The following is a 14,792-nucleotide window of genomic DNA, read 5'->3' as shown; positions in this document are numbered from 1 at the left end:
CAGCATAACATGCCACGAAATAAAAATAATAATATTGGAGCGCGCGCGGCGCGTGTGACTGTTGAAAGCCCTGAGCCGCGTGGGGCTACCGGTAACCCAGCGAGCGGTAGGCATTTATCGCGCGCAAGTACGTCGAGTGACAGAGGCCTGGTCTGACTTTTGTTTTTATTCGTAGTTATGTAAATACGAGATGAGTTTTATGACATTGTTCGTCCTAGTGCAAATAATCTGTAAAATGTAGAGCAATATTTAGTATTAATACAATATTTATAATGCGTGATGGTCATACATTGTTACGATTAGGTATTGACATGTTTTGTTTATTGTGATAATATACGTAAGTTTAAATAAAATAGGTAGACAGACTTGTCGACTTACGACTTACAATATAAAGAGAATAATAAAGCTCTTAACTACTGTCAAAGTTTGAAGGTAATATTAAAACCAGTATAATAATTAACACTTAGATCATTACGCTATGGGAAAATAAAGTGAGTTTATGTATGTAATTAACTCACAGTTGACATATCATTAAAGCCCTTAAAAATAAAACAAAGACCCATAATTTTCCCACACAAAATCCGACTCGAAGGACCAAATTTTCCATAGGAACATCTTTTTGCGAATCTTCTTGAACATAATATTGAGAAAAGTAAAAAAGACGTATAATACCTCCTTTTTGACCATTCCCAGTGTTAAGGCTAGTCCTGTGCGCACGACGCGTAAGGTTTGACAGACGGAGAGTGACAGCTAACCCTTCAGTCGTAACTCAACCCTTCTCACGTCTATGGGAATGTGAACAAGTGACAGTTATAGTTTACCACAGGTTCCACTTGGAATTGTCAAGGAATAACCTCATAGAAGAAAGTTTTACAATCAAATGTTTAGTTTTTTTTGCCAAATGTAGCGAGTAAAATAACCTATCTTGACTTTCACAAAGATAAAAAGAAAGAAAGAAGAAAAAAAAACCGGCCAAGTGCGAGTTGGAATCGTGCGCGGAGGGTTCCGTACCATTATTTAAAATGAGCAAAAAAAAACACGTTTGTTGTATGGGAGCCTCCGAAATATTTATTTTATTTTAGTTTTCAGTATTTGTTCTTATAGCGGCAACAAAAATACATCATCTGTGAAAATTTCAACTCTCTATCACGGTTCATGAGATAAAGCCTGGTGACAGACGGACGGACGGACTGACAGAGGAGCGAAAACAATAGGGTCCCGTTTTACTCTTTGGGTACGGAACCCTAAAAAAGTTATGCAACATGAATTCTAGAATAAAAGCTTAAGGTTACCTTTTTTAGAAAGGAGCGTAAAATATAGTTTTTATAGATAGTAACTCCAAAAGCTGAACCCTAACATAATATCATTTGTGGATTACAAAACGCTACACTTTTTGTGAACTGAAGCTCTAGAAAGCCGTTAGAAGCTCAAAATATCCACATTCCCCAATTTTTGCCAAAAGTATTTTCAATGTTTAAAATATGCCTAAATTCCCCTAAATCTTTACATTTCTTACAAAATTCATAATCATATAAACCGAAAACCAGTAAACAGAATATATTTATTAGATGCAAAATGGTGCACACATCTCCGGAGATGCACCGTGCATACCCACTTAGTTTATTATTCATAGGAGTTATAGCATAGCCGAGGGCACGGCTGGAATTAGACCAAAACCCAGCCTAGAATATTTAGAACCTTAGCGTACCGCAACGTAGGACCAATTAAGCCTATTACTTTAGTCCTACGAAACTAAGGACTCGGTGTAAGCCCATTGTGTCATTTCTAGTCGTTCTAGTGCTATTTAAGTAAAGGTTTATGTACATTTTAAGTTACATTAACTTTGAAGTAGGTTTGTTATCAAATTATCGTTAAAATTAAGTACTTGAGTCAAAAGAATTTTAAAATGGTTAGCTTGTTATAGGTACTTGTAAAATTCTAATTCTCATCAACATATTTCTAAGTAAGTTGTAGATAGAAATACTTTTGCGATCCTAAATTTAATTTAGAATGTCAAACTACACGGTTTATTGTGAGATTGATTCTCAAAACTAGAAACCTAAAGGTGAAAATGACCCAATCTCACCCCAAATCTGTAGGGTTAGGGATTAATCGGGGGATCTCGATCCCTCAACATCTCCGATCCCTTACCTGATTAGAAATATCCCCGAGATATATCATGTACTGGTCCTCTTACCTTCACGAATTTATTTAAACGGTCAGAATTCCGTCCTCAGTTAATATATTTTATTAATTTTCAAAGGTTACTTACTCATGTAAGTACATTTTATTTTTGCCTCAAATTCGAATAAAGGATTATTGCTTTCAAAAAAAGTGTAGCAGAGATAGAAAAAGTAAAAACTAATGATAGTACAAGACAAGTAAACGATGCGTTAGTAACTCTTCATTACCCTTGATCTTAACCCGATGCAAAGCTTCAGAAAATAACTATTTTTTCTCTTCACACATAAATGGTAATCGTAAATTAATTGTTTTATACTCGGACAAGCGCAAAAGATTTATATTTACTTACTAAAAGCTTGCACTAAGATGGGAGATTACTCTAATCCGCAAAAATACGTAACTATTTTGCGTTCACTGTGAAGCTTAAAGTCTGGAGCGAGTAAATGAAATAATTTTGGCAAAATCTGGTGGCTTGGTACCTCGTGGACAGTGGCTTTGTACCACTTTGTACATAGTCGTGTAACCGCTAACAAATTCGTCTAGAGAGATGAGAGTGGCGCACGTTCGCTCCCCGGTGTCGATTTTCAGATCAAACAAAGTAAAATTGTGTTTTCCTCGATACAGTGAGGATTGTAATTCTGTCAGTAACTGCTGGTCAACTTGTGACGGTTTATTGCTGAATGTGTGGATGTTTCAAATATCGGTTTGAGAAACATGACGATAAACTGAAAAGCCATTTGAGTAAATATTTGGGTGGTTTAGTCATTTAGTTTTATTTGAATTCTGAAATCCGATTAAGCAAAAGTTTTATGGGGCCCCTGGCATTAGCACATGTATGTTACCTAGTTGACCGCTGAAAAAGTCTCATAGAATTAAAAAGGCCAAAAAGATTCACTTAGATATACTTATAAAACCTCGCGACTACAACTAAAGTGCACAATAATATAAAGTAATAATTAAGACATGAAGTCGTACAACGTATTTACACGTAGTTTTAATAAATGTTCGCTATTCATATGTCGCGAGCGAGTGCACGCTGACCCGGTTACCTGTCTCTACAAAGTGCAATTTAATCAACATCTAACTTACATATTCATACTAAACGAAGTTATAAACAGTGTTTTAGCACTAATTGTAATTCCGCTCTCACTTGCACGGAACTGCGCACTAAATATACACTAAAAACTTAATCGAAAAACCCGCAAAACGTGTTTATTTGTGAACCGATTGAGTCGTGGAAATAGTAATTTGTAGCTCACACAACGTCGCCACAACATCATCTCTAAAGTTAGCTTTTGTTTAAACCGCTTTATTCGAAAACATGCCAAACACATTACTGTAGAACATACTCGCAGTAAAAGGGTCTCTAATGTAAAACCACAAAGATTTAACGCCACTACTCATTGCGAGCACGAAAGGAATTCATGTAATTAAACTCGACTCCCGAAGAATTAAAATTCATTCTGAAAACCGCATTGTGCTAATATACTAACGTTTTTAGAGGTAATGTGGTCAGAGTTTCCTCTGGGCTCCTAGGCAGGAGTTGCGTGCATTCCGCGGCCTGAACCTAAAAGAGTCAGTTAAAATAGGGCACGCCACTTCACAACGCTTGTCTTCACCGAATTCTGGTGACCTGGAGAGCACGCACACACGCGCATAGCCACCCCCGTGCGCACGGCGACGCACACACGCGCGCGCCGCCCCTGTCGGCCCAGTGTCGGCTCTGACGTCGCGGGGAGCGCTCGTCGCTTCATGCCATCCGAACGACCGAACGCGCCGAATGTTTTCGTATCTGGATTAATAAACGTCGATGCTTTGTGTCAGTATTTACTACAATAATATCGTTAAATCACTGCGGGAATTGTGTCTTGTTGGATATCGTGTGCGAAACTAAGGTTTCGGTCAGTGAGCTGTGATTTTCGGGTGTAACTATTACCCGAGGAAGTGTCAAATTTTTGTGATTTCAGTGTACGCAATCGCCGACCGTAAGCTATTTTGAATGATTTATATTATTTTTCGTTGGTCCGCGCCGCTCGTCCGGCGAATGAAATATATTCTCGTCTTATATCTGTTCTGTTAGCTAGATTAGATTGATGACGTTCGCTGGGATGCTGCTCTATTATTTTTTCAGCGCATTAATCATCGCTGACAATACCTTTCAGGCACATTCATAAAATATTGCCCAATCAGGTTAATTGATTACATTAATATTCGCACCACCATACAAATCACGATCCCAAGTTGGTCCTTTTCGACAAAATTTCGCACATGAGGTATAAAAACACAAGTCGATAAATGTATAGAAGTGTATGGGTTCTATGTTGACAATATCCTCGAGACCCATCTGGGCTAGCTTGTGGGTATCTATTACACGAGCACTTTCGTTAAACTAGCAAACAGTGCCCACTGACCGATTTCAGCAGTCTCTGATGTTTTCTATGATGTAAAATAGTAGCCGCGCCTCAAAGGACCAAAATTTTGAAATAAAAAAAATCTGATGGGAAATATTGTAATTGGGAAGCATTTTATTGCGAGCTTTCACCAAAGCTTGCTATAACTGTCATTTAAAATAAATTTTTGTTTGCATTCCCTGTGAGCCAAAATAGAATTTTGTTGATAGCCTTTTGAGAGTCAACATTTTACTGTTTACTGATATTTTATCATCAAATGTACATATAGGGGTTGAATTTCGTGGAATTTCAAACGTGAATTATTCCACAAAAGTTGTTCGTACGCTGAATTAATGCTTGTTTGTAAAGAGTTTATTTAATCACAGAACACGAGGCAACATTTTCAGTTCAAATTAAGACTTTAGCTCACGAAGAATTTCTGAATTAATTTACACAGAATTCGTTACACATGAAGTGTTTAGAGTACCTACAAGTACGAACAACTTGGATAGAACAAGACGAGTCTAACGAACTTCTTCAGAACACTTCGACACATAATTATTACAACTCAATTCTTAGTACAAAAGGATCAGAGTCTAAACAGAACACACTTGAATTTGCTAACATGATGGAAAATATTTATAAGTACTACGAAAATCTGTTTAAGTTAAGGTTTCCTATTATAAAGAAGTTTTAGAACCAAGGATTAATAGGAAAATGGTTTATAGATTTGTCTTTGTATCACGATAGGGTAGATTGTAATGAACAGTAATTTCCTTGGCGCTGTAATTATGAAACACTCATGAATGCGGTTTGTTGTCTTCACATTATTGCCATTAAAGTAAATTGAGGTATTGCCTGCGATAAATAACTGAGTTATTGCCTCTGATCGTTATATTCAGCCGATTCCTGTGAAAGGAATTCAATTTATTTCATGCGATAATAACAGGCGCTCAAAGGTATTATAGGATACCTATATTATGCAATTTTAGTAAAAGACAACAATTTGTTTTAAAATGTTCCTAGAAATGCGTTTGCATAATGCCCCTACATGTTTCGTAGCAATTATTTTCAGGCTTTTCATTTAATAAAAAACCCATTTTCAGGCTTGATTATTTATACAAATTTGGAGATGGGAATTTGAATGGTAGGATCCTCTTTAAAACATCTATGACTGGTATTTTCGTGTGATTTTTTTAGTGATCTAACTTTTGGTTTATCATCCAATAATTCATCATACACCCAGATAAAAATTCCACATTTTCCCATGCTTCTTTATTACTTAATACCATTTTACAAGTACAAACACTGAAGGTACATAAGTATAGTATTAAAAACAAAAGGTAGGCAGATACGCGGGTTCACGTTATATTGTAACGGTTTTCGTTTGTTTCAATAAGGAAAGGTAAACAACTGGTATCCATTTCCATCATATTTTTTTCTCTTAATGGAGATAGGATTGCATCAATGGTTTTGCCGGAATTGGTGTTTATTTGCTGTGTGAAAATAACTTGCTGTGGGCTATTAAATCTGTCAGCATCTTCACTAATTGTCGAAAAATTCTGCACGTCAAAAACTAGCTGTTTAACGTGGTTTCACCCGAGTCCCTAGGAAACTATTTCCCACTCTCCGATAAGCCATAGCCAATGCGCTTTCTCAAGCACTTTTATATGGGTGTACCTTTCATTTAAAGTTCAGTAGATTCGGTGTGAAAGCGTGAGAAAAATACAGACAGAGTTACTTTCGGAATCGAAAATTGGTAACTTGTTATTAATTGATAGGAATTAGAAGATGAATCTAAAATCTCATAAACTCTGGCTGGATTTCATTCTTAAATTAATCGTGCAATAAGTACGTCTATCAGATGGTAACGCGTAAAAGCCATCTGAAAACAAAAGACAATCTATTATGAATCCGCTATTGGAGTAATGTTAAGCGTAAGGACCCGGTATTTTGGATAAAAGGACCAGAATTTGTAGCAGAATATAAAGTCGCGTTTTCCTTATAGATAGAATATTTAAAATTGTTGCTTAGAGTGAAAGTCGTATTGGAAATTGTCGTGCTTTTCGATAAGAATGTTTGCGTTTTGACTTACAATTTGGCATTTTTCAAGTTCTTGTTAATGATGCAATTGAAAGTTTAAAGATAACTTTTGACTTTTAACAACCTAGCAAATAGGTACATAGCATAGTAAACAATCGGGATTCAATTTCAAGTTGTATAACGTTCAAGTCTCAAATACGTTTTTTATTTCGTCTTTTAATTGACTCCAGTGACCTTTCCCTAACATACGACGTCTCACGTTTAAGGGCGAAATAAAACTGAACAAACAAAGGATTAGAATTCATTCTCGCCAACTTTTTACAGCTCATATTCATGACTATAATCCTGTCTGAACCAAAAATACAAAACAAAAACAGATCTATGAAAAACCGGCCAAGTGCGAGTCGGGTTCGCACACGAAGGGTTCCGTACCATTATTTATAAAACGGACAAAAAAATCACGTTTGTTGTATGAGAGCCCCCCAAAATATTTATTGTATTCTAGTTTTCAGTATTTGTTGTTATAGCGGCCACAGAAATACATCATCTGTGAAAATTTTAACTCTCTAACTATCACGGTTCATGATACAGCCTGGTGACAGACGGACGAACAGACGGACGGACAGAGGAGCGAAACAATAGGACCCCATTTTACCCTTTGGGTCATCATCATCATCATCAGCCTATCGCAGTCCACTGCTGGACATAGGCCTCTCCAAGTGCACGCCACTGAGATCGATTTTCGGCTTCTCGCATCCAGCTCCTGCCAGCCGTCTTGCGCAAGTCATCACTCCACCCTTTGGGTACGGAACCCTAAAAAGCGAAATATTCAGTCGTCTGACAAAAATGCCCTAAAACGTGTTTCAGATCTGCATGGAAATGTCTTTATCTCGTTTATAGTTCAGATTTACGATGCTGTGTAAAGCAAATCGCTTGTATTCATCAATATCGACAATATCGGTCGGTATTATGCATCTGTAGTTGTGTATGTTTGTTTGTCAGTATTAACATAATGTGATAGCGTTTCATCTAAATTGGTTTTGATGTGAAAGAAGGAATTTTATTTGTTTTGACAGATGAAAGATGGCTTCGATGAAGTACTTGTGGAAATCAATACGTGCGTACAGAAGGACCAAAAGCTTATCGTTCATGAACGTTATAAATTAATTAGGAGTAAATACATATTTTTATCTAAGAAGAAGTCTGTGCTGTACAATGGGAAATTAAAAAGGTCGATGATGATGACACATTTACAATAAGTTTGATTTCATCTCACGCAATGAAATATCAATTTTTAAATAGTTACTTACTAATATGTACTTTGTAGAGGTATTCGTGCTATAGGACGAACATTTTGGCATTAGCTCCCAGTAACTCCGGACGCTGGTGAATTTCAGTGATTCACAAAGTAAACCTTTCCAGCGCTCATGGAATCCGACTAACAAATTAAATGTACGTGTGTGCGTGATCATACAGACACGCGCATGTATGTGTGTGTGACGTCATTAGCATAATGTATTTCTAGTTATCGCGGATTGTGGGTCTCGCTTTTGATTCGCATTTGGGTAAATGTTTTGGGGCCGTGATCTCAGAAAAGTTGAATAAGGGTTTGAGTACCTATATGTATTTATTGACGGAACATATGTACCAAAGCAAATAATACCAACAGATTAATGATAGGCGTGATTGAGTCTGCTATTTTAAGCATAAAAGAGAACTTAAGCTTGCAATTTCAAACCAAAGGCATTAACAATACCACAGATGTGTCTAATGATAAAATATGAATTGAAAACAAAAAGACAGAGGGACTTTCCTTGTAAAATCCGTATTGTAACAGGCAGGTGGCAACTGAAATCATTCTTGAATAAAAGAGAAAATGTATTTGTCTCGCCTGTTTTTTCGCTCCCTCAAGACTAAAATGTCAATATAAACCAGATTGACATTTGGTTCTTCGGGAATGAAAATATTTCCGTAAAACAGTATTTGCGTTTTGGATTTTTCTGGTTATTTCTGATAATTGTGCACGTGATTTAAATAGGAAATGTTTAAGAGGGCACTGGCTTTGCGTACAGTTGATAAGATCGGTAACACTTTGTTTTGCAAGACCGTTAACTTACTGTACTCTGAAAGATTATGAAACGTTGTAACGTAAATGTAAATCTCATTTAAATAAGTAGCGTCTTGGACACTGAATCTCAGAATTTAGCGTCTTTTCTGTAACCTATTTAATATTTACTTAGCTCTTATTGCTAGGACTCAATCTTGATTAAAGTTACCTTACCGGATAGTTATTAATAGCCTTACTTATAAACGTGAATTAAATATAAGTAATACTTAAGGGCTGTTTAAGAAAATTCTTACTTATAAACGCTGCTTAAGCATGTCTTAACGAACATTTAATCACTACTTAAGACTTTAAGTGGTGATTAGTTAAAATGTTGCTTAGAAGGTGATTAGACATTTTATAAGTAAGGGGGTAAGTCTATATTTAGAAAACGTTTCTCTTAAAAGGTTGCCTTTAAGATTTTATTAAGTTCCATGATTAAGGTGACTTATTAAGACTAGTTCTTCTCCAAAACCATGAGTACCTTCATATACATACATATAATATGTATAGCTTTCTAGCTATTTGCCGCTATTTCGCCCACATCTCGAGGGAACGTCTACACGCAAAAAGGAAACGAAATGATCGTAGTGTGTCCTCCCACACGTATCAATAGAACCGAGTTATTTGCATCAAGGAATAACATTCATTATTTCTGTATATTTATTTATTCAGTTTTACCTGTGTTACTCGGTTGTGGAGGTCAGATAGAAAGTCGTCCATGAAGAACACTGATACTTTACACTGGGAACCGACCCCAATAATTGGGAAAAGGCTATGCAGATGGTGATACTTTGTCAGTTTCACGTTGATACCAAACTAATATACAGACAGATTTAATTCCAGATTTAATGAGTAAGAAGTAGTAAACTGAAGTTAGTTCAATATTTTCTTCTACAAACCATTTCTCAACTACCGTCGACATCGCTATTTAAACTAAATTAATCATACTTTCGAACTTTATAAAAGCAAGTGAAATATTAATTTGATTTTCTTTATAATGGTGAAGATTGCAGGAGTATCGGGTAGCTAGAAAACGTTCTGCAGCTCGTTAATGCATCACGCCAGGGGGGTCGGCAGAGTGGAACGTTACATGTTGTTAGTCTGTTTTTTAATTGTGTTCCTGAGGTGCGTGTAATGGAACAAAGTAAGATAATAAAGGGTTTAGACGCTGGCGTGTAATGTGTTGCTTTTATTGTAGTTTTATAATTCAATTATTTGTGCAAATTGGGCGAGTGTTAAAGAGAATTTGACAAATCTGTTCTATAGAAATGAAAAATGTGTGTTACGTTTTTTTTGTGTGAACATAAATGCTACAGATTTTAAGTAAAAAAACATAGAATAATACAAGTTGTGGAAAGCGAGTTACGAAGTATAATTATTCAGGGCGGTGTCACAGCGTCCACCATTAATATTAGTCCATTGCCTGTCTGTTACAAACTCGCCGCCTCACAAACTTTCCTTTTTGTATAATTTCCTATATAGCTACTATTTTTTATCGAGAATTAATAGGACTATTATTCAAAACTGGTCCTTTTTTGGTTGGAAAATCATCGAATATTCCAGCTGTGGGTGCAGCATGAGGGAGTGTCAGATTCTTACTGACTAAAATCTACCATGTTTCTTCTTTGTGTACCAAGTACCTTTGTGTTCTTTGTGTACCAGGCAAAACTGATCCTTAGATACGAATTTTCACCAGTCATCGTATCTCTTGTAAAGAGATTGTCACACATTGGAAGAAAATATATAAATGTTTGATCAAATTGATATATTTTTTTCAATCCCAACAAATAGATAGTATCTAGTATTGAAAGCGCAATTATAGCACTCTAATGATTGTGGTGAAAATGTGTGGAAACCGCAATTATCTATGCATTTGAATCGTAAAATGTTTTGTTATTGCAATTCCCACAGGGTTTGTATGTGCTTATACTATGTAGGACTATGATATGTATAGAGCTTCCATGCAAGGAGGGAATAATAGTATTCTATACATATTTAGTTATCTAAATATCTAAACTAAAGAGGAACATTTTTTAACTGAATTCCCGAAATAGAGGTGATCCTCAATTCGTCCGAATCTTTTTTAAACCTTTTTTTTTGTATGCAAAATTCCGAAACTATTGAGTTATTTGGAAAATTCTTTTACTATTGAGAAGAATATGAATAGTTGAATGAATTCCCTTGGGACGCGGGTGAAATCGCGAGAAATATCTAGTTAACAATAAAAGTCTTAAACAAAACAGGTTTTATATTATTAGTATTTTGCATAATCTCATTTATTCCTCTAATCGGAATTCTTTAGCGAAAGGATTGTGAGGGTGATCTCCGATGTTATCTTGTTTATTTTAAAAGTTAAATTAGATTCAGATATCTCCTCGTTTGCTCACAAATATTAAATGCAGCCGATGTTTTCATTGAAGAAAAACATCGAGTTTCATGTTTGTTTTATAAAGGTTATTGACAGAGGCGATGTCAAAGTTTTAGGGATATTTGAAGAGACGTGATGATCGAGTGATGTTTGTGACTATGAAACATAAGCACGTGTATTGATCCTAAGGTTAAGCAACGCTTGGTCGTAGTCGGTTCGTAAATGGATGACCATCTTGTCATAATGACTTTATCATATGCTATTACGCTAAAACGGCTAAAATGATTATGGTGACATTTTTTAGGAAGATAGTTGGCATCTTAAAAGGCCAAGATACCTTATCCAGGAACGTTCCGATGGCAAAATGTAATAAATAAATTAATCCTAAACGTACACTGTTATGATACTAAAAGACTGCAGATTGTCTGTATCGATAGACATTTTAATACAAATTCAAGGAGCAACAATTTGTTGGAATCGCCCGGGCCGCTGCGACTGTTTATTTTTATGATTCTCTTCGTATTGGAGTTTCTACAATTTTGAGTACAAACAGTACTTCGAGGAATGGTAATCGCTTAATATACGTTTAATATAAAAGACTTATTTTAAGTGTCATGCGTTTAGCAGAAATAACGACTGTGATAGCATATTTTGAAAAAAAAAAACTAAATGGTTTTTTGTAAATGAAGTATGTCAATCAAAATATCAGAATTCAATGAATTTGAAACTATTTGTGTTAAAAAAATTCAAAAAATATAGTATAATATAGTATACGCTGGCTATTGCTGTTATTGGAAAATTCTGCGTTTGACATTCAAAAGCATAAAATTATTATCATATTTTTTATTATTTTTCATTTTTGCTAAAAATATTTATTTGCTTTTGGACTATATACTCCTTTCTACCCACACAAAATAACGATTGAACTCGTCTATAAAATCCCTCTACGGTAATAAAAACTCGTATACTTAGTAAAAGAGATATAAATAGTATATTTAAAGCGTCCTATTTCGGTAATCTCATTAACCGCCGTGATTTGCTCGACATTTATCGATTCTGTTTGGTCGTAGTTAAAAATAGCTCCCTTAGTTTGTATTATGTATGTGTATGTATAAAGGTGAACGCACATTTAATCGACGCCGAACGAAACGAATTTTAAAATGTTCTCTATGAAATATTATGATACAGCAAACTTGACAGCGTTGAGTCATTTGATTCTGATGAAGAGGCTCCTTAAATGATATACTTTGAATGTCGTTATTAGATTCCATGCAGTTTACAGTGTGTTTGCCAGGTATGTAATTACACACTAGCGGAATGTCAGCCCGGTTTTCCGACGAGCCTTGACGGGCAGAAAAACTAAGCCGAAAAACCGCTAGTACTTAAGCCCTTTATGTATCAAGGCCGCGGAAACTCTTTCCAACAATCCCACAGCCGTGGGTGCGAGCCTGACTTTGATTAGTTCGGCGGATAAATGTGTGTCCACCTTTACTTGCACTCAGCTGACGCGCGGATGAAATGTGTCTGTTTGTGTGTTTGTACTGACGTGTGGAGAGATGTGATGCTGTGTATTGATGTCTTTCAGCCGGTGGGGCTAATTGATGATTTGTTTTCAGAGTTTAAATAGCGTGAAAGGGTTTTCTTAACTGATTTTCTGTGGTTAGCCGGTTTTGTCGACTGAAAATATGAAACCGTGAATTTTCTATTTTATGTTCAGTCTATCTAAAATTAATCAAGGAAATTGGTCGAGCATTCTTCTTGCCTCGAATATGCCATAGATATGTAGATAGACATAGACGAGCCTGTTAGTTAAACGCTATATAGATAAGATTAGAGATGATATAAATCTCTATAATATAAGGAGCTATAAAAAGAAATTCAGAACTTTCGAGTTCGAGTTCGAATGTCAAAAATCTTTCAATATCTCTGTCATTAACAGTCATTATACTAAACATTAACAAGTATGCGAGCTATATCCCTGTTAGCGAAACGAAATGAGGGCAACAGAACATTTCACATCATTATAATTTGTGGCGCTGCTCTAAATCCGACCTGTTTGATACCACAGCTTTTAATATAATTTGTTGGAATGCATCCCGAGGCATTAATGACCTATTTGTAAAAATATGAAACATTACTTCCAAATTATATGAAGAAGAGCTGATCAGGTCATTTTATTAGAATCAATGAGATGGGTTTTAGGTTATCTGAATCCAGAGCTTTTTAAATGAACGACCTAAAAATCTTGGTAAAATAATGACCTTTCTGAAATAATTATGTTCGGTGAATGGATCTGCTTGACATAAGATTCCACCTTGCCTATGGCTAAATAAATAGGGTCAAGGACGCCTGAATCTAACAGAAGACCAAAGAATTACCGCGGCCCTGGTACTTACTCGAAGTCTGATACTCCTTACCGCTGCACCCAAAGTAGAAGGAGTCATCTGACGATTTCACACTCAAAAGTGTTACAATATTTGGGCGCTTTTCCCTCTTCACACATATTCAGTCATAGCTCATAGTGAATATCAAGATTTGAACACAAACTGACAAAATGTAGGTGAAATACCTCTGCTTATCCCCCAGAGAGTATAGTTATTTGAAATGCAAGCATTTGAGTTCATGCCGCGCATTCAAATCAATGGCTTTGTGCATAGTTTTCATATAAAAACTACTAGTATTCTATACTTTATTTATTTAGACCTTGCTTTCAGTTGTTCGTGCCTTTTATTCGAGGTTTTTTGTTTTTATAGTGCGAGGGTAATCTCTGAATTTGTGTTGTTTTTATGTGTTGGTTATCTTGAAATTTTTGTTTGGCGAAATAAAACTGGGTCTGAAATTGTATTTGAGAATTTTAGGTTGTTTTTTTTTATTTTTAATTTTGGTATGTTAAATTTTCATGCCAACATGTCGCGTGCCATATTCAAGTAATACATTTTACCTGTAAATAGTTTTTGTCTGGAGAAGTTTCAGAAAATGCCTGCAAGAATCCAACACTTTACAGAGGATTAAAGTTGGCACCTTTCCTCTAATATGCCATAATATGTAGTTGCATTAAGTGACGACAAAAAATAGCACGTAAAACTCACAAATATTCGCCCGGTAAATATGAATAATTTCCCTTTACATTCGTATCGCAGTAAACCCGTGTGAACCCGGCACTACTCACTTTTAGCTACGCTTGACCCAAATACCGTGTGTTCCCGCCTTTACGCCGAGCGCCTGGAGTGCGGCTTTAGAAATTTTGTTTTATTCAGGATACTTACTTCTTAGTTCAAGTACTAAGGTCTAACGTTTATTCTGCCTGGGGTAGTAGCTCGTATGGTCTGTGCCTGATCTTAAAAACTTGAGTTACCATGACGCTTCTTACTAGGAAAGCTAGGAGTTTTTTCGCTACTCTTTCTTTTGAACGCAATAAAGGCGTAATAGGTGGTGTTGCCTTAAGAATTCTGTTACTTGATGGCAAAATTCTGCACAGAATTCCCAAGAATAAAACGGTCTTGATGAAAAAGTTTTAATTCGGGAATAAAACATGCGATGTTCGGCAGATACAATAACTACTTCGCTATCTTGTCGCCAAGTGATGGTCCATAGTTTTCATAAACTGAACAACACATACAAACGTGATGTTATGCAAAACACCTGAAAGGTCATTGCCCTTAAATAAACAAAAGCTAATTAGCGTTACAATGTAGAACTA

General features: G+C 35.8%; 1 protein-coding gene across 23 annotated transcripts in view; it reads left to right on the top strand.

Moving 5' to 3' along the window:
* The first annotated feature begins 3,859 nt into the window (after nt 1-3,859).
* Nrm (neuromusculin) overlaps nt 3,860-14,792 on the top strand; it is a 423,138-nt gene continuing 412,205 nt past the window's right edge. For 22 of the 23 annotated variants that reach the window (XR_010277925.1, XR_010277926.1, XR_010277927.1 and 19 more), the window contains exon 1: nt 3,860-4,003. The gene's annotated coding sequence lies outside the window, so the exon portion shown is untranslated. Of the gene's footprint in view, nt 4,004-4,027; nt 4,170-14,792 lie in introns of those variants that run through there. The other variant, XM_064042322.1, reaches the window with a different exon arrangement.

The sequence above is a fragment of the Helicoverpa armigera genome, chromosome 28 (genome assembly GCF_030705265.1).
Source record: "Helicoverpa armigera isolate CAAS_96S chromosome 28, ASM3070526v1, whole genome shotgun sequence".
NCBI classification, from domain to species: Eukaryota; Metazoa; Arthropoda; class Insecta; order Lepidoptera; family Noctuidae; genus Helicoverpa; species Helicoverpa armigera.
Note: the sequence above shows the minus strand (reverse complement) of the source record. Positions and strands in the feature narration are given on the sequence as shown.